A 19,604-nucleotide genomic window follows, 5' to 3' on the forward strand; every position below is an offset into this window, starting at 1 on the left:
CTGCTTAGCTAAGGGACAGAGCACACATCAATGTGCTGGCTGCTGATTAGGGAAAGATAGGCAGGAAAAAACCATTTGTGTCCGGATAGAATTGAGGGACAGGTCGGAGTGTTTAGGCAGGGCGAGTTGTAGGCATTTTAGGGATAGAGTCTGCTGAATTATAGGGTCAGTGTCTTCTACAAACTACAATCGATATTGCTGTGTGGGGGGTGGGGTGAATCTGCACTCAATCCTGATCTACGATCTCTTCTCAATCCTGTTAGGGACAGAGTCTGCTGAATTTTAGGGAAACTGTGTTCTACAAACTACAATCGATATTGCTGTGTGGTGTGGGATTGGAGATAGGCAGGTGTCAGTGATCCACATCCATTTTTCTGTGTGTGAGCTGCAGTGAACACAATCTTTTTGGGCTGCAGTGAACACAATCTTTTTGGGCTGCAGTGAACACAATCTTTTTGGGCTGCAGTGAACACAATCTTTTTGGGGTGCAGTGAACAAAATCTTTTTGGGGTGCAGTGAACACAATCCTTTTTGGTGTGCAGTGAACACAATCTTTGTGGGGTGCAGTGAACAAAATCCTTTGTGGGGTGCAGTGAACACAATCTTTTTGGGGTGCAGTGAACAAAATCCTTTTTGGGGTGCAGTGAACAACATCCTTTTTGGGGTGCAGTGAACACAATCTTTTTGGGGTGCAGTGAACAAAATCCTTTGTGGGGTGCAGTGAACACAATCTTTTTGGGGTGCAGTGAACACAATCTTTTTGGGGTGGAGTGAACAACATCCTTTTTGGGGTGCAGTGAACAAAATCCTTTTTGGGGTGCAGTGAACAAAATCATTTTTGGGGTGCAGTGAACACAATCTTTTTGGGGTGCAGTGAACACAATCTTTGTGGGGTGCAGTGAACACAATCTTTTTGGGGTGGAGTGAACAACATCCTTTTTGGGGTGCAGTGAACAACATCCTTTTTGGGGTGCAGTGAACACAATCTTTTTGGGGTGCAGTGAACACAATCTTTGTGGGGTACAGTGAACAGAATCTTTGTGGGGTGCAGTGATATACATACACTTTTTTTGGATCATATTTTCTATTCCGCTATTTAATCAAAAACCTTTGGGGATCAGTTAAATTGGGGGATAGTCTGTGTTGGTACGTGTGAGAGAGATCCACCTTTCCAAGTTGTTGGGGTTCATCTCATACTTCTGAAGGTTTGAGGGTGCTGCCTGTTCCATACCCCCCCTACTCCTCATCTAGCCTTTTAGGGGTACAAACAATAGTAATTGGGGCCTAGTGTGGTTGTGTACGTGTGATAAACATACACTTTTTTTGGATCATATTTTCTATTCCGCTATTTAATCAAAAACCTTTGGGGATCAGTTAAATTGGGGGATAGTCTGTGTTGGTACGTGTGAGAGAGATCCACCTTTCCAAGTTTTTGGGGTTCATCTCATACTTCTGAAGATTTGAGGGTGCTGCCTGTTCCATACCCCCCCTACTCCTCATCTAGCCTTTTAGGGGTACAAACAATAGTAATTGGGGCCTAGTGTGGTTGTGTACGTGTGATATACATACACTTTTTTTGGATCATATTTTCTATTCCGCTATTTAATCAAAAACCTTTGGGGATCAGTTAAATTGGGGGATAGTCTGTGTTGGTACGTGTGAGAGAGATCCACCTTTCCAAGTTGTTGGGGTTCATCTCATACTTCTGAAGGTTTGAGGGTGCTGCCTGTTCCATACCCCCCCTACTCCTCATCTAGCCTTTTAGGGGTACAAACAATAGTAATTGGGGCCTAGTGTGGTTGTGTACGTGTGATATACATACACTTTTTTTGGATCATATTTTCTATTCCGCTATTTAATCAAAAACCTTTGGGGATCAGTTAAATTGGGGGATAGTCTGTGTTGGTACGTGTGAGAGAGATCCACCTTTCCAAGTTGTTGGGGTTCATCTCATACTTCTGAAGGTTTGAGGGTGCTGCCTGTTCCATACTCCCCCTACTCCTCATCTAGCCTTTTAGGGGTACAAACAATAGTAATTGGGGCCTAGTGTGGTTGTGTACGTGTGATATACATACACTTTTTTTGGATCATATTTTCTATTCCGCTTTTTAATCAAAAACCTTTGGGGATCAGTTAAATTGGGGGATAGTCTGTGTTGGTACGTGTGAGAGAGATCCACCTTTCCAAGTTGTTGGGGTTCATCTCATACTTCTGAAGGTTTGAGGGTGCTGCCTGTTCCATACTCCCCCTACTCCTAGCCTTTTAGGGGTACAAACAATAGTAATTGGGGCCCAGTGTGGTTGTGTACGTGTGATATACATACACTTTTTTTGGATCATATTTTCTATTCCGCTATTTAATCAAAAACCTTTGGGGATCAGTTAAATTGGGGGATAGTCTGTGTTGGTACGTGTGAGAGAGATCCACCTTTCCAAGTTGTTGGGGTTCATCTCATACTTCTGAAGGTTTGAGGGTGCTGCCTGTTCCATACCCCCCCTACTCCTCATCTAGCCTTTTAGGGGTACAAACAATAGTAATTGGGGCCTAGTGTGGTTGTGTACGTGTGATATACATACACTTTTTTTGGATCATATTTTCTATTCCGCTATTTAATCAAAAACCTTTGGGGATCAGTTAAATTGGGGGATAGTCTGTGTTGGTACGTGTGAGAGAGATCCACCTTTCCAAGTTGTTGGGGTTCATCTCATACTTCTGAAGGTTTGAGGGTGCTGCCTGTTCCATACTCCCCCTACTCCTAGCCTTTTAGGGGTACAAACAATAGTAATTGGGGCCCAGTGTGGTTGTGTACGTGTGATATACATACACTTTTTTTGGATCATATTTTCTATTCCGCTATTTAATCAAAAACCTTTGGGGATCAGTTAAATTGGGGGATAGTCTGTGTTGGTACGTGTGAGAGAGATCCACCTTTCCAAGTTGTTGGGGTTCATCTCATACTTCTGAAGGTTTGAGGGTGCTGCCTGTTCCATACTCCCCCTACTCCTCATCTAGCCTTTTAGGGGTACAAACAATAGTAATTGGGGCCCAGTGTGGTTGTGTACGTGTGATATACATACACTTTTTTTGGATCATATTTTCTATTCCGCTATTTAATCAAAAACCTTTGGGGATCAGTTAAATTGGGGGATAGTCTGTGTTGGTACGTGTGAGAGAGATCCACCTTTCCAAGTTGTTGGGGTTCATCTCATACTTCTGAAGGTTTGAGGGTGCTGCCTGTTCCATACCCCCCCTACTCCTCATCTAGCCTTTTAGGGGTACAAACAATAGTAATTGGGGCCTAGTGTGGTTGTGTACGTGTGATATACATACACTTTTTTTGGATCATATTTTCTATTCCGCTATTTAATCAAAAACCTTTGGGGATCAGTTAAATTGGGGGATAGTCTGTGTTGGTACGTGTGAGAGAGATCCACCTTTCCAAGTTTTTGGGGTTCATCTCATACTTCTGAAGATTTGAGGGTGCTGCCTGTTCCATACCCCCCCTACTCCTCATCTAGCCTTTTAGGGGTACAAACAATAGTAATTGGGGCCTAGTGTGGTTGTGTACGTGTGATATACATACACTTTTTTTGGATCATATTTTCTATTCCGCTATTTAATCAAAAAACTTTGGGGATCAGTTAAATTGGGGGATAGTCTGTGTTGGTACGTGTGAGAGAGATCCACCTTTCCAAGTTGTTGGGGTTCATCTCATACTTCTGAAGGTTTGAGGGTGCTGCCTGTTCCATACCCCCCCTACTCCTCATCTAGCCTTTTAGGGGTACAAACAATAGTAATTGGGGCCTAGTGTGGTTGTGTACGTGTGATATACATACACTTTTTTTGGATCATATTTTCTATTCCGCTATTTAATCAAAAACCTTTGGGGATCAGTTAAATTGGGGGATAGTCTGTGTTGGTACGTGTGAGAGAGATCCACCTTTCCAAGTTGTTGGGGTTCATCTCATACTTCTGAAGGTTTGAGGGTGCTGCCTGTTCCATACTCCCCCTACTCCTAGCCTTTTAGGGGTACAAACAATAGTAATTGGGGCCTAGTGTGGTTGTGTACGTGTGATATACATACACTTTTTTTGGATCATATTTTCTATTCCGCTATTTAATCAAAAACCTTTGGGGATCAGTTAAATTGGGGGATAGTCTGTGTTGGTACGTGTGAGAGAGATCCACCTTTCCAAGTTGTTGGGGTTCATCTCATACTTCTGAAGGTTTGAGGGTGCTGCCTGTTCCATACCCCCCCTACTCCTCATCTAGCCTTTTAGGGGTACAAACAATAGTAATTGGGGCCTAGTGTGGTTGTGTACGTGTGATATACATACACTTTTTTTGGATCATATTTTCTATTCCGCTATTTAATCAAAAACCTTTGGGGATCAGTTAAATTGGGGGATAGTCTGTGTTGGTACGTGTGAGAGAGATCCACCTTTCCAAGTTGTTGGGGTTCATCTCATACTTCTGAAGGTTTGAGGGTGCTGCCTGTTCCATACTCCCCCTACTCCTCATCTAGCCTTTTAGGGGTACAAACAATAGTAATTGGGGCCCAGTGTGGTTGTGTACGTGTGATATACATACACTTTTTTTGGATCATATTTTCTATTCCGCTATTTAATCAAAAACCTTTGGGGATCAGTTAAATTGGGGGATAGTCTGTGTTGGTACGTGTGAGAGAGATCCACCTTTCCAAGTTGTTGGGGTTCATCTCATACTTCTGAAGGTTTGAGGGTGCTGCCTGTTCCATACTCCCCCTACTCCTCATCTAGCCTTTTAGGGGTACAAACAATAGTAATTGGGGCCCAGTGTGGTTGTGTACGTGTGATATACATACACTTTTTTTGGATCATATTTTCTATTCCGCTATTTAATCAAAAACCTTTGGGGATCAGTTAAATTGGGGGATAGTCTGTGTTGGTACGTGTGAGAGAGATCCACCTTTCCAAGTTGTTGGGGTTCATCTCATACTTCTGAAGGTTTGAGGGTGCTGCCTGTTCCATACTCCCCCTACTCCTAGCCTTTTAGGGGTACAAACAATAGTAATTGGGGCCTAGTGTGGTTGTGTACGTGTGATATACATACACTTTTTTTGGATCATATTTTCTATTCCGCTATTTAATCAAAAACCTTTGGGGATCAGTTAAATTGGGGGATAGTCTGTGTTGGTACGTGTGAGAGAGATCCACCTTTCCAAGTTGTTGGGGTTCATCTCATACTTCTGAAGGTTTGAGGGTGCTGCCTGTTCCATACTCCCCCTACTCCTCATCTAGCCTTTTAGGGGTACAAACAATAGTAATTGGGGCCTAGTGTGGTTGTGTACGTGTGATATACATACACTTTTTTTGGATCATATTTTCTATTCCGCTATTTAATCAAAAACCTTTGGGGATCAGTTAAATTGGGGGATAGTCTGTGTTGGTACGTGTGAGAGAGATCCACCTTTCCAAGTTGTTGGGGTTCATCTCATACTTCTGAAGGTTTGAGGGTGCTGCCTGTTCCATACTCCCCCTACTCCTCATCTAGCCTTTTAGGGGTACAAACAATAGTAATTGGGGCCTAGTGTGGTTGTGTACGTGTGATATACATACACTTTTTTTGGATCATATTTTCTATTCCGCTATTTAATCAAAAACCTTTGGGGATCAGTTAAATTGGGGGATAGTCTGTGTTGGTACGTGTGAGAGAGATCCACCTTTCCAAGTTGTTGGGGTTCATCTCATACTTCTGAAGGTTTGAGGGTGCTGCCTGTTCCATACCCCCCCTACTCCTCATCTAGCCTTTTAGGGGTACAAACAATAGTAATTGGGGCCTAGTGTGGTTGTGTACGTGTGATATACATACACTTTTTTTGGATCATATTTTCTATTCCGCTATTTAATCAAAAACCTTTGGGGATCAGTTAAATTGGGGGATAGTCTGTGTTGGTACGTGTGAGAGAGATCCACCTTTCCAAGTTTTTGGGGTTCATCTCATACTTCTGAAGATTTGAGGGTGCTGCCTGTTCCATACTCCTCCTCCTACTGCTCAACCATCCTTTTAGGGGTACAAACAATAGTAGTTGGGGGCCTAGTGTGGTGGTGTACGTGCGAGATACATACACTTTCTTTTTGATCATATTTTCTATTCCGCTATTCAATTAAAACCTTTGGGGATCAATTCAATTGCGAGATAGTCTGTGTCGGTACGTGTGAGATCCACCTTTCCAAGTTGTTGGGGTTCATCTCATACTTCTGAAGATTTGAGGGTGCTGCCTGTTCCATACTCCTGCTCCTACTGCTCAACCATCCTTTTAGGGGTACAAACAATAGTAATTGGGGCCTAGTGTGGTTGTGTACGTGCGAGATACATACACTTTTTTTGATCATATTTCCTATTCCGCTATTCAATAAAAACCTTTGAGGATCAATTGAATTGCGGGATAGTCTGTGTCGGTACGTGTGAGATCCACCTTTCCAAGTTTTTGGGGTTCATCTCATACTTCTGAAGATTTGAGGGTGCTGCCTGTTCCATACTCCTCCTCCTACTCCTCATCCATCCTTTTAGGGGTACAAACAATAGTAATTGGGGCCTAGTGTGGTTGTGTACGTGCGAGATACATACACTTTTTTTGATCATATTTCCTATTCCGCTATTCAATAAAAACCTTTGAGGATCAATTGAATTGCGGGATAGTCTGTGTCGGTACGTGTGAGATCCACCTTTCCAAGTTTTTGGGGTTCATCTCATACTTCTGAAGATTTGAGGGTGCTGCCTGTTCCATACTCCTGCTCCTACTGCTCAACCATCCTTTTAGGGGTACAAACAATAGTAATTGGGGCCTAGTGTGGTTGTGTACGTGCGAGATACATACACTTTTTTTGATCATATTTCCTATTCCGCTATTCAATAAAAACCTTTGAGGATCAATTGAATTGCGGGATAGTCTGTGTCGGTACGTGTGAGATCCACCTTTCCAAGTTTTTGGGGTTCATCTCATACTTCTGAAGATTTGAGGGTGCTGCCTGTTCCATACTCCTCCTCCTACTCCTCATCCATCCTTTTAGGGGTACAAACAATAGTAATTGGGGCCTAGTGTGGTTGTGTACGTGCGAGATACATACACTTTTTTTGATCATATTTCCTATTCCGCTATTCAATAAAAACCTTTGAGGATCAATTGAATTGCGGGATAGTCTGTGTCGGTACGTGTGAGATCCACCTTTCCAAGTTTTTGGGGTTCATCTCATACTTCTGAAGATTTGAGGGTGCTGTCTGTTCCATACTCCTCCTACTCCTCATCCATCCTTTTAGGGGTAGAAACAATAGTAATTGGGGCCTAGTGTGGTTTTGTACGTGCGAGATACATACACTTTTTTGGATCATATTTCCTATTCCGCTATTCAATAAAAACCTTTCTAGGGCAAGATCTTAAATTACAGAAATATGAGGAGACCGTCAAATAAGGGCCGTGGCCTGGGTCGTGGTGCTGCTGGTAGAGCTCCTGTTGCAAGGAGAGGACGTGGTCGATCTGTGCCAGCTACACGCACAAGTGAAACACCTTCCTCAAGTGTGAGTAGGCGACAGAACCTGCATCAGTATTTGGTAGGGCATCAAACGCCCCTAGAAGTGATGAGGCCAGAACAAGTTGAGGCGATAGTAGATTGGTTTGCTGCTGACAGTGCCTCCAGTTCCTTCACATTGTCTCCCACCCAGTCTACTGCAGAAAGGTCAGAGTTGGCACCTGCAGCCAATGTCCAACCGTCTTTCACCTCACCCCCTTGCAAATCAGGCCAGCAGTCTGAGCCCCAAGCCATACAGCAGTCTCTTATTCTTTTTGAGGACTCTGTCAGCAGGGTTTCCCAGGGCCATCCACCTAGCCCTGCCCCAGAAGTGGAAGAGATTGAGTGCAGCGATGCCCAACCACTTATTTCTCAAGATGAGTACATGCAAGGATCATCGCAGCACGTCTCCGATGATGACGAAACGCAGGTGCCAACTGCTGCGGCGTTCAGCATTGTGGAGACCGACAAGGAGGGCAGGGGTGAAGACTGGGTGGAAGATGATGTGGAGGACGATGAGGTCCTCGACCCCACATGGAATGAACGTCATGCAGGTGACCTGAGTAGTTTGGAGGAAGAGGCGGTGGTCGCACAGAGCCACCAGCACAGCAGAAGAGGGAGCAGGGTGCAGAAGCGGAGCGGCCGTGCCCTAGACACTACGCCCGCTACTGCCCAACGCAGCAAGGGAACGAGCGCACCAAAGTCAGCTCAAAGGAGTTCTCTAGCGTGGAAGTTCTTTAGAAAATGTGCTGATGACAGGACACGAGTGGTTTGCACCCTGTGCAATCAGAGCTTGAAGCGAGGCATAAACCTTCTCAACCTGAGCACAACCTGCATGATCAGGCATCTAAGTGCAAAGCACGAGCTGCAGTGGAGTACACACCTTCAAAACCAAGAAACGTCTCTGGCTCATCCTGCTTCCTCTTCTGCTGCAGTCTCGGCCGCTCCAGCCACATCTGTAGTGATACCGGCACCTGCCACCCCGCAAACAGACGATCTGTCAGCAACACCACCACCTGGGTCACCAACAACCATCTCCACAATGTCCCGTGGAAGCGTTCAGCTTTCCATCTCCCAAACACTTGAGAGGAAGAGGAAGTACCCCCCTACCCACCCGCGATCCCTGGCCCTGAATGCCAGCATTTCAAAATTATTGGCCTTTGAAATGCTGTCATTCCGTCTGGTGGAGACGCACAGTTTTAAAAACCTTATGTCGGTGGCTGTCCCACAGTACGTCGTGCCCAGCCGCCACTACTTTTCCAGGCAAGCCATCCCTTCCCTGCACAACCAAGTGGGGGAAAATATCAGGTGTGCACTGCGCCACGCCATCTGTGCCAAGGTCCACCTAACTACGGATACGTGGACCAGTAAGCACGGTCAGGGGCGTTATATCTCCCTAACGGCACACTGGGTAAATGCAGTGGCGGATGGGCCTGAGGCGGATAGCAATTTGGCGCATGTCCTTCCACCACCGAGGATTGCAGGGCGCTTCAGTTTGCCTCCTGTTCCTAACTCCTCCTACTCCGCTTCCTCATCCTCTACCGCCTCCTCATCCGGACAGCGTAACACCTTCACCACCAACTTCAGCACGGCCAGGGGTAAACGACAGCAGGCAGTTTTACAACTTGCCTGTTTGGGGGACAAACCACACACCGCGCAGGAGTTGTGGAGGAGCATGGAACAGCAGACAAATGAGTGGTTGCTGCCAGCGAGCCTCAAGCCCGGCCTGGTGGTGTGCGATAACGGGCGAAATCTCATAGCAGCTCTGGGCCTAGCCGGTTTGACGCACATCCCTTGCCTGGCGCATGTGCTGAATTTGGTGGTGCAGAGGTTCCTTAAAAACTACCCCGATATGTCAGAGCTGCTGCAGAAAGTGCGGGCCGTTTGTGCGCACTTTCGGCGTTCTCACCCTGCTGCTGCTCGCCTGGCAGCGCTGCAGCGTAACTTCGGCCTTCCCGCTCACCGCCTCATATGTGACGTGCCCACAAGGTGGAACTCCACCTTGCACATGCTGGAAAGACTGTGCGAGCAGCAGCAGGCCATAGTGGAGTTTCAGCTGCAGCACGCACGCGTGAGTCGCTCTGCGGAACAGCACCACTTCACCACCAATAACTGGGCCTCCATGCGAGACCTGTGTGCCTTGTTGCGCTGTTTTGAGTACTCCACCAACATGGCCAGTGGCAATGACGCCGTTCTCAGCTTAACTATCCCACTTCTATGCCTCCTTGAAAAAACAATTCGGGCGATGATGGAAGAGGATGTGGCACAGGATGAGGAGGAGGAGGAGGATGAAGAGGTAACATTTCCAAGGCTTTCAGGGCAGTCATTCGCAAGGGGCTCCGAGGGTGGGTTCCTGCACACGCAAACGCCAGGGACGCAATTGTCCAGCAGGGGCACAGTTCTGGAGGATGAGGAGGATGAGGAGGAGGAGGAGCTGGAGGAGGAGATGGAACCATGTTCACAGCAGGGTGGCACCCAGGCCAGCTCATGGCCATCACTGGTGCGTGGCTGGGGGGATACAGAGGACACGGACGATACACCTCCCACAGAGGACAGCCTTTCGTTGCCTCTGGGCAGCCTGGCACACATGAGCGATTACATGCTGCAGTGTCTCCACAACGACCGCCGAGTTGCCCACATTCTAACTTGTGCTGATTACTGGGTGGCCACGCTGCTGGATCCCCGTTACAAGGACAACGTACCGTCCTTAATTCACTCACTGGAGCGCGATCGCAAGATGCGCGAGTACAAGCGCACGCTGGTAGACGCCATGCTGCTGGCATTCCCATCTGACAGCGGGGCCACAGTGGAAGCACAAGGCAGAGGAGGAGGAGGAGGAGGTCGCCAACGCAACCAGGGCACCGCCAGCACCTCAGAAGGCAGGGTTAGCATGGCCGAAATGTGGAAAAGCTTTGTCAGCACGCCACAACAAACAGCAGCACCAGCAGCTCAGATGGAACGTCTTAGCAGGAGGCAGCATTTTACCAACATGGTGGAGCAGTATGTGTGCACACGCCTACATGTAGTGAATGACGGGTCTGCCCCCTTCAACTTCTGGGTCTCCAAATTGGGCACATGGCCTGAGCTTGCCCTTTACGCCTTGGAGGTGCTGGCGTGCCCTGCAGCCAGTGTATTATCTGAACGGGTATTTAGCACGGCTGGGGGCGTTATAACAGACAAGCGCAGCCGCCTGTCCAGAGACAATGTGGACAAGCTCACGTTCATTAAAATGAACCAGGCATGGATCCCACGGGACTTTTCCGTACCTTATGCAGAATAGCAATGGATACCGACCTTACCCACCCATTGTTCCATTTTTGCTCTTTCTCACTCTTTTGGGGTGTACCCTCATTTAAAATTTTTGAAAAGAAGCAGTGTTGGCTACCTCGTCCTCCTCCTCAGGGCCAGATTAATGTAGGGGCTATTGGAGCTGCAGCTCCAGGCCCCTACCTTTTATATAGGCCCCGGGTTGGCCATATTCACTGTTACCGCTCTTCTGTCACTTGTAAACACAGAAGTCTGGCTTCTATGCTCGCTTCCCCAGGCAGCACCCTCAGAACCTCCCCACACAGCGTGAAGGCCGGACAAGGAGGGACAGTTGGCGATGCATGGATGTGTTTATGGGCTTCAGAGACAGCATCCCATGTTGAATTAGGCATGCATGGCTGCACCCTTCCTCCTCTGGGTGCATGGCAAGGCACGGCCCTTAAGGCCCTTCAAAATCCTCAGCACCAAGCCCATGATGCTGTTAATCCGGCCCTGGTCCTCCTCCACCGCCGCTTCCACCTACACCGCCCATAGGTGTGCGCAGCCTATTGCATTAAGGTGTGCACCCCAAAGTTGAAATACACATGCATGTGTTTGCCAGCAGGGAGAGTAATGTATCGGGGCCATGTACCTGTAGGCAAGGAGAAATAGAGCAGAGCAGGTCCCAGGGAGATCTTTCCCATCTCCTCACTGGCAATGCTATGTGCCCTAGGTGATTAGGGTGTGCCCAGGCACACCCAGCACACCCTGTGCGCACGCCTATGTCACCGCCACATCCACCACCACCTCAACCTCCCTCCTACTCCATATGGGCCTCGTCCTTCAGAGATGAAGAAGAACATTGTTTTATTTTTCTGTTTTTTTTTGTTGTTTTAAGTTATTTCCCTATCCACATTTGTTTGCAGAGCACTTGCCATGCTCTTAATTACGTTTTGCTGCCATTTGCAGCACTCTAGCCCTTTCCTTTGGTGTTTTAGAGCCATTTTAGTGCCTTAAAGTTCGGGTCCCCATTGACTTCAATGGGGTTCGGTGTCCGGGAAAAGTTCGGTAAAAGTCCGGGACACGGACCCGGACTTTTTTTTAAAGTTCGGCCGAACCCGTCGAACACGGACATCTAGGTGTCCGCTCAACCCTAATTAACAATACTCTCACTGATGTGATGTAATCGATAGTCCTATAGAGGAGCTGTTGTGCTTATAGATGTACGCAAGTGACCAATTAACAATACTCTCACTGATAAGATGTAATCAATAGCCCTATAGATGAGCTGTGGTGCTTATAGATGTACGCAAGTGACCAATTAACAATACTCTCACTGATATGATGTAATCGATAGCCCTATAGATGAGCTGTGATGCTTATAGATGTACGCAAGTGACCGATTAACAATACTCTCACTGATATCTGATGTAATCGATAGCCCTATAGATGAGCTGTGGTGCTTATAGATGAACGCAAGTGACCGATTAACAATACTCTCACTGATGTAATGTAATCGATAGTCCTATAGAGGAGCTGTTGTGCTTATAGATGTACGCAAGTGACCAATTAACAATACTCTCACTGATAAGATGTAATCGATCGCCCTATAGATGAGCTGTGGTGCTTATAGATGTACGCAAGTGACCGATTAACAATACTCTCACTTATATGATGTAATAGATAGCCCTATAGATGAGCTGTGGTGCTTATAGATGTACGCCAGTGACCGATTAACAATACTCTCACTGATATGATGTAATCAGTAGCCCTATATATGAGCTGTGGTGCTTATAGATGTACGCAAGTGACTGATTAACAATACTCCCACTGATATGATGTAATCAATAGCCCTATAGATGAGAAATCTCTCTCCCTTCCTGCTAGGAATGAATCTCTGGCACTGCACTGTCTGACAAACTGCAAAGAAACAAATCTCTCCCTGCCTCAAACACATTATTGTCCCTCCCTACACTGCTAGGAATGTCTCTCTGCACTGTCTGACAAACTCCAAAAAAAGCTATTCTTGCCCTGCCTCAAACGTGTTCCTCTCCCTGTCTCCTCGCTACATGCTGCGGCTGCACGGGCAGAATTTATATAGTGTGGGGCGTGTACTTGGCCCCTGAGCCATGATTGGCTAAAAGCAGCCTGCCTTTAGTCCAATTATGGCAGAGATCATTTGATTGGCCAAAGCTAGAGGTCAGGGTGCATGCTTTGGCCAATCACATAATATGCTGCACGTGCAGCGCGTGCAGTGCATTATGGAAATCTCAAATTCCCTGCGAAGAAGCACATTTGTTCGTCATTCGACGAACGATCGAACGACCATTGTTTGAGTCGAACTTAGCTTTGACTCAAACTCGAAGCTCATCCCTTGTCTTTACTAAAAACAGAAAGATTTTTCCTTTCATGAACTGAGCTGCTCCTTCATGATGTAATTGTACACTGTGGGTGCCTGGCCACTTCTAGGAAAAGTCAAGGAAGGCATTACACACCATGACAGCAAAGCAGAGATAGTAAGCTTCTTTGTGTTCAGTTGGTGGTGGTGGAGAGAAATTCAGCATGAATTATGGGAATCTTGTCTGTCTCGTAATTAGATATGAAATAGGTGCAGCTAGGTAAAGAAGAACACAAAATCCTGTCTCCTCTGTGTTGCTGTTGGGGAACCACATGGGAGGGACATGGTGATGGACAAGATGGACAAGATGGAGAATGGTCAGCCATGGATAGTGAACACTTAGAATGTACCTCATATATAAGGCTGAGTGTATATCCAGCACACAAACCTGCAGTTAGATAATGAAGATGCCATTGTGGGAAAGGGGGTTCAAAAAAAATGTGAATATGACCTGGGACTCTCCCTGCTGACTGATAAAAGGTAATTCTTTCTGAACCACATATTTATTTATTTTTGTCTCTGCGTGTGAAAGAGAATAAACAGTTTTTTTCATTGCTACTCTTATAAGAGGGAAAGTTGCCATAGCTGATACTGGTCAATTCCAGCCCTGACCCCGGGAATCTTACCGCAATCATGATGTCTCTGTGCGGGTTACGAGTTCTTCACCTGAAAGAGAGAACAAAGCTCTGTCAGATCCTTCACACCACACAGGTCCTCTTCACTGCAACAAAGTTTCATTTCAGATCCTGATAACAGCCAACAAATGTGGGTCACTATATTAAAATAAAGACATTAGGTGGAAGTTTGGACATCCTGATTCCTGACACTTTTATTATTGAACTACTATAAGTCTGACGTGTGTATAATATTTATGGTTAGCATGTTGGTGGGCGGTGGTCTGCCTTGCGCATGGCCATAGCGTGCAGCTGTGCCAAACCCCAACGTGAATTGACCTTCAGGACAATATGATACCTTTGCCTGTGACTCTCCCTGATGTTTGGGTGTCGAGTAGAGACCTATAGTGATGGACGAACATCGGCTGGGGCGGTTCGCGAACGCCAGCGGCAAATTTTCTCAAAAATCCGCGAACCGCGTGTTCGCGGCGGGCCCCATTGACTTTAATGGGAAGCAACCTTTAAAAACCTTTAGGTCATATTTGCAGCCACAAAAGACGTACTAGCCGTGCACAAATAGTCCCAGCACATGGACAATGTCATAACAGAAGTATTGCAATTGAAAAAGTTGCCCTAAATTTTTTTTTTCTTTTTTACAGCAAAAAATATATATATATATATTTTTCATAAATCAGCCAGAACTGACAGCAGTCGGTAAATACATTGTCTAATACATATAGGGTCCATTCACACATCTGTAAAATGGGTCCGCATCCATTCCACAATTTGGTGGAACCTTTACAGACCCATTGTTTTGCATTTCCAGTTTGAAAACAGAAGAAGTGTCGGCCATTCCAGGCCCCAAAAATTAGCCTACGTGCGTTTACCTGACAGCTAAGAACGTAGTTTTCTGTGGCTGAAGGTACATTAGGCGTTCACAGGATACATAAGTAAGTGTCGTCCTGTATAGGATCCAAAAATTAGCTCACATGGTTTGAACTGACAGCAAAGAACTTCATTTTTGATGGCTAGAGGTACGGTAGGCGTTCACAGTACACAGAACGGTAAGTGTCGGCCTGTATAGGCTCCAAAAATTAGCTCACATGGGTTGAACTGACAGCAAAGAACGTAGTATATGATGGCTAGAGGTACAGTAGGTGTTCACAGTATACAGAAGTGGCGGCCTGTATAGGCTCCAAAAATTAGCTCACATGGGTTGAACTGACAGCAAAGAACGTAGTATATGATGGCTAGAGGTACAGTAGGCGTTTACAGTATACAGAAGTAAGTGGTGGCCTGTATAGGCGGCAAAAATGAGCTCACATGGGTTGAACTGACAGCAAAGAACTTAGTTTTTGATGGCTAAAGGTACAGTAGGCGTTCACAGTATACAGAAGTAAGTGGCGGCCTGTATAGGCTCCAAACACTAGCTCACATGGGTTGAACTGACAGCAAAGAACATAGTATATGATGGCTGGAGGTACAGTAGGCGTTCACAGTATACAGAAGTAAGTGGCGGCCTGTATAGGCGGCAAAAATTAGCTCCCATGGGTTGAACTGACAGCAAAGAACTTCGTTTTTGATGGCTAGAAGTACAGTAGGCATTCACAGTACACAGAACAGTAAGTGTCGGCCTGTATAGGCTGCAAAAATTAGCCATTCAATGGACATGAAATGCCTTTTATGCCGCTGTATTTAGCGAAGCCAAGGACCAGGAATTGTTGTGGGTGGATGGCGGTCTTTCGGATATTTGTGGCCTGGCATGAGGAATTTCGATGAAACCAGGTCTACTGGTCACATGTCTTGAATTCCTCAAAGATCCATGCCTCATTCATTTTTATAAATGTGAGGTAGTCTACACTGTCATGAGCTAGGCGATTGCGCTTATCGGTCACGATCCCCCCTGCAGTGCTGAACGTCCTTTCGGACAGGACACTGGACGGGGGCAAACCAACAGTTCCATTGCAAATTGTGCAAGCTCTGGCCAGAGGTCAAGCCTACCCACCCAGTAGTCCAGGGGTTCATCACTCCTCAGAGCGTCCACATCGGCCGTTAACCCGATGTAGTTGGACACCTGTCGGACACCATTTTGTACGCTCCAACATTTGAGCCACAGAAGCCTGCCTTTTTCCAGAACAACGTGATGACGGCATCATGGAAGGTGGAGTGTTGGACAACTGTGAGGAGACAGGAGAAGGAGAAGAGACTGGACGAAAAGAGCATGGAGTATGGCTTTGTGGGTTCTGATGGTGTTGCTCCCACTGGGCTTGGTGATGGGATTTCAGGTGCCTTCTTAAGGCGGTTGTCCCTAGGTGAGTGTTGGGCTTACCGCGACTTATGCGTTGACTGCAAAGGCTGCAGATGGCAACACTGGTGTCAGCAACGGACACATTAAAAAAAGCCCACACTGTGGAGCCATGTGCCGGCGTCCTGGGAGCACCAGATGTGACTGTACATGGTTGATGGCTCACTCCTGATACATTTGCAGTCTGCTTTGTACCTCTTGTGCAATGCAAGTTCTGCCTGCCTCTCCTCCCTATCTGCTGGTCCGTCACTCCGACAGTTCTACAAATAATTGGCCAGTAACTGTTGTCACTGTGTTTAGCACAGTTAACACAGCAAAAGAGGCCAAATGTTTGCAGGACTAAAATACAATCTTAGAAAAATATACTGTTAAATAACACCTCAATCCAATATGTGGTATTGGGGGGGGGGGGGCACAGGTTTATTACACCAGTTCTACAAATAATAGGCCAGTAACTGTTGTCACTGTGTGTAGCACTGTTTACACAGCGAGAGGCCAAATTTTTGCAGGACTAAAATACACTCTTAGAAAATTATACTGTTAAATAACACCCCACTTCAATATGTGGCATGGGGGGGGGGGCATTGGTGTAGCACACCAGTTCAAAAAATTGGCCAGTGAGTTTGGCGCTGTGTGTACCAGACTTCACTCAGCTAACGAGGCAATATTGTTGCATGACACAAATACACTTGAAAAAGTTTACTCAGATAACACCCCATTTCAATATGTGGCATTGGGGGGGGCACAGGTTTATTATACCAGTTCTACAAATAATTAGCCAGTAACTGTTGTCACTGCGTGTAGCACTGTTTACACAGCTAGAGGCCAAATTTTTGCAGGACTAAAATACACTCTTAGAAAATTATACTGTTAAATAACACCCCACTTCAATATGTGGCATTGGGGGGGGGGGCATTGGTGTAGCACGACCAGTTCAAAAAATTGGCCAGTGAGTTTGGCACTATGTGCACTGCACAGCAATACCAAAAACTTTGCAGCCCTTTAAATGACTTTTGTGAACATTAACAGAGCAATTTGTGTCACTACTGACGATCTCTAACTGCCCCTACAGCAACCACTGGATACCTCTCCCTATAGTAAAGAGACTGTAATAGACCCTATAACGACATTGGAGCACTTTAAATGACTTTTGTGGACATTGACAGAGCGATTTGTGAGTGACTGCAGGCGATCTCTAACTACCCCTAAAGCAACCACTGGATACCTCTCCCTAAGCTCAAAAGATACTAGTAGACCTATACCGAAAAATACCAGCCCTGAAAAGGACTTTTGTGGATCTTCACAGCACTATTTGTGTCTAGCAAACTCTCCCTGATGAGCACAGCAGACCTCTCCCTACACTGGCAGAAAGCGGAATGTGAAATGGCCGCCAAATCGGGTCTATTTATAGGGTAGGGGGACTGTTCATGTGCTGGAATGTTTCATTGTCACAGGTCAAAGTTCTCCCCAGTGTAAACAAATATGGCCGCCGCGAACGACGCCAAATTTGGCGGGTAGCGAACAAGCAAAATTCACCGCGAACCGACCGCCGGGCGAACTGCAAGGCTATCTCTAGAGACCAACCCTCCTGGCTGCACAGCTTCCCCATCTCACTCCCAGGGGTTCCAGATGCTGACCTCATCTTCCTCAGGCCCGACAGGCAGGGTACACTTGAAAAACTCTCTCTCACTCTCTTCAGAGCTGCATTCTGACTGAATAAATGCGCCTCGAGGTTGCATGTAGTTAATGTTCTTTACTTGAAAGCCTCAATTATTAACATGGCTACAGTGGGTCACAGACCCCGACACAGTTCCAACAGCAATACGGACTCTTGGTCTTATGCCCTGCTGGTGGCTGCTCATGTCTCTAAATAGGGGCACTCACTCCCTGTAGGCCTGATAATACTGTATTTCTGGGGAAAGAAGGGAAGGGGCCGAGGGGGGAGACCAACTCCCGAGGTCTCCCTCTGGGCCTACGTGACTGAGAGTAGCGAAATCAAGAACAGCCAGGGTCAAATTCGGAACCGGGTAGTCATCAAAGCCGGAATCGAGTCCAGGAGCGGGTAGTCATCCAAGCCAGGATCGAGTCTAGGAGCAGGTTGAGTTCAGAAGGGAGTAGTCTATGGAAGCCAGGTCGTCTACCAATGTGGGGTTGTCTGCCGATGCGGAATCGAGAGCCAGGAAGGTTGTCTGTCAAGCCAAGGCATGCACGGAGAAAACACAGAGACCAAAGGACTGCTAGCAGTGATGCACCTTGGAGCACAAACACAAGGGCAAGGTCTGAACGCCAGCAGGTGATATATATAGTCAGGTGTGCAACATCATCACTGAGCGATGCCCAGGCAGCAGACAAGTGATGATGCAAACAGTTTATAAGAGACAACAGTCTGCACATGTCCAAGATGGCTGCCAGAAGGAAGGAAATGTAGGACCTTGACACTGATGCCCCCTGCCATCCCAGCCTGTCACTTACCAGTCCTCCGAGACTGCCACTCAGGAGATCTCCTGGACGTGCTGACCTGCTCCTTCTGCCCTCACTCTTGCTTCCGTGCATCCAGGACATGACTCTTCCATGTGTTGTAGAGGGTTCTTTCAGCACTCGAGCTCCCAGGCTCAAGGTCACCCCCCGACCTAGGGGGCTTCCTCAAAGGCCTCCGACAGCCTCCTCAGTACTCCATCTCCAATCTTCCACCTGACACAAATGCCCTTGCTGGTCTGACCCAAGAGTATTTATGAGGGGCCTGCCCCCCTCCAGCCCTGCTGGGGTTTGATTGGGGCCTTCATAAATACTCCAAGGAGTCCCTCCTAACCTCACACCCATTCTTCTTGAAGCTTCTCCAAGGTTCCAGAGAGAAGGGAGAGGTATTAGAGGTGCTGCTTGTTGAGTGATCCAGCCTCCCTGAGTCACTCATCTCTGACCCAGATTCAACCCAGCCTGGCTCTCAGTCAAGCCAAATTTACCTACTCTAACAACTATGTACATTAGCACACTAAGCTAGAGGGGGGATACACATTAGGATTAGTATATGTTACATTCAGGGGCTATACAGAGTATGTAAAGTGCAACACAGCATGCAGAGTAAAGTAGTGCAGAGTATGTAAAGTACTGCACAGCATGCAGGATAATGTAATACAGAGTAGGGATTGACTGATATCGTTTTTTCCTTGCCGAAAAATATATATATATATCTGCCATTAAGATTTCTAGATATTTATCAGATTTTTTTGAAGTCTTCCCATTTTCCCCATTTTTCCATCACATATTTAGGTTGTTCTTCTTCCCTACTTCCCAAATACTCCACGTTGTAAATATAATCCACTCTTTTACACCAATCCCTTAGGGTAGGGCTGTTTACTTCAATCCATTTTTTCGGGATAACTCCTTTGGCTGCATTTAATAGTGTTGGAACCAAACAATTTTTTGCTTGTTTATTATGTATTCGGTCTGACCAGACTTCTGAGGTTGAGCACCCCACCCCACACACACACCTGTAC

The 19,604-nt window shown here is 46.5% G+C and overlaps 1 pseudogene across 1 annotated transcript in view; it reads right to left on the minus strand.

The window, feature by feature from the left end:
• Positions 1-19,604, minus strand: part of LOC309545902 — a 1,177,957-nt pseudogene that overhangs the window by 1,108,905 nt on the left and 49,448 nt on the right. The window lies entirely within an intron of this gene.

Source organism: Pelophylax lessonae (genome assembly GCF_965119305.1).
Source record: "Pelophylax lessonae genome assembly, chromosome: 2".
Lineage (NCBI taxonomy): Eukaryota > Metazoa > Chordata > Amphibia > Anura > Ranidae > Pelophylax > Pelophylax lessonae.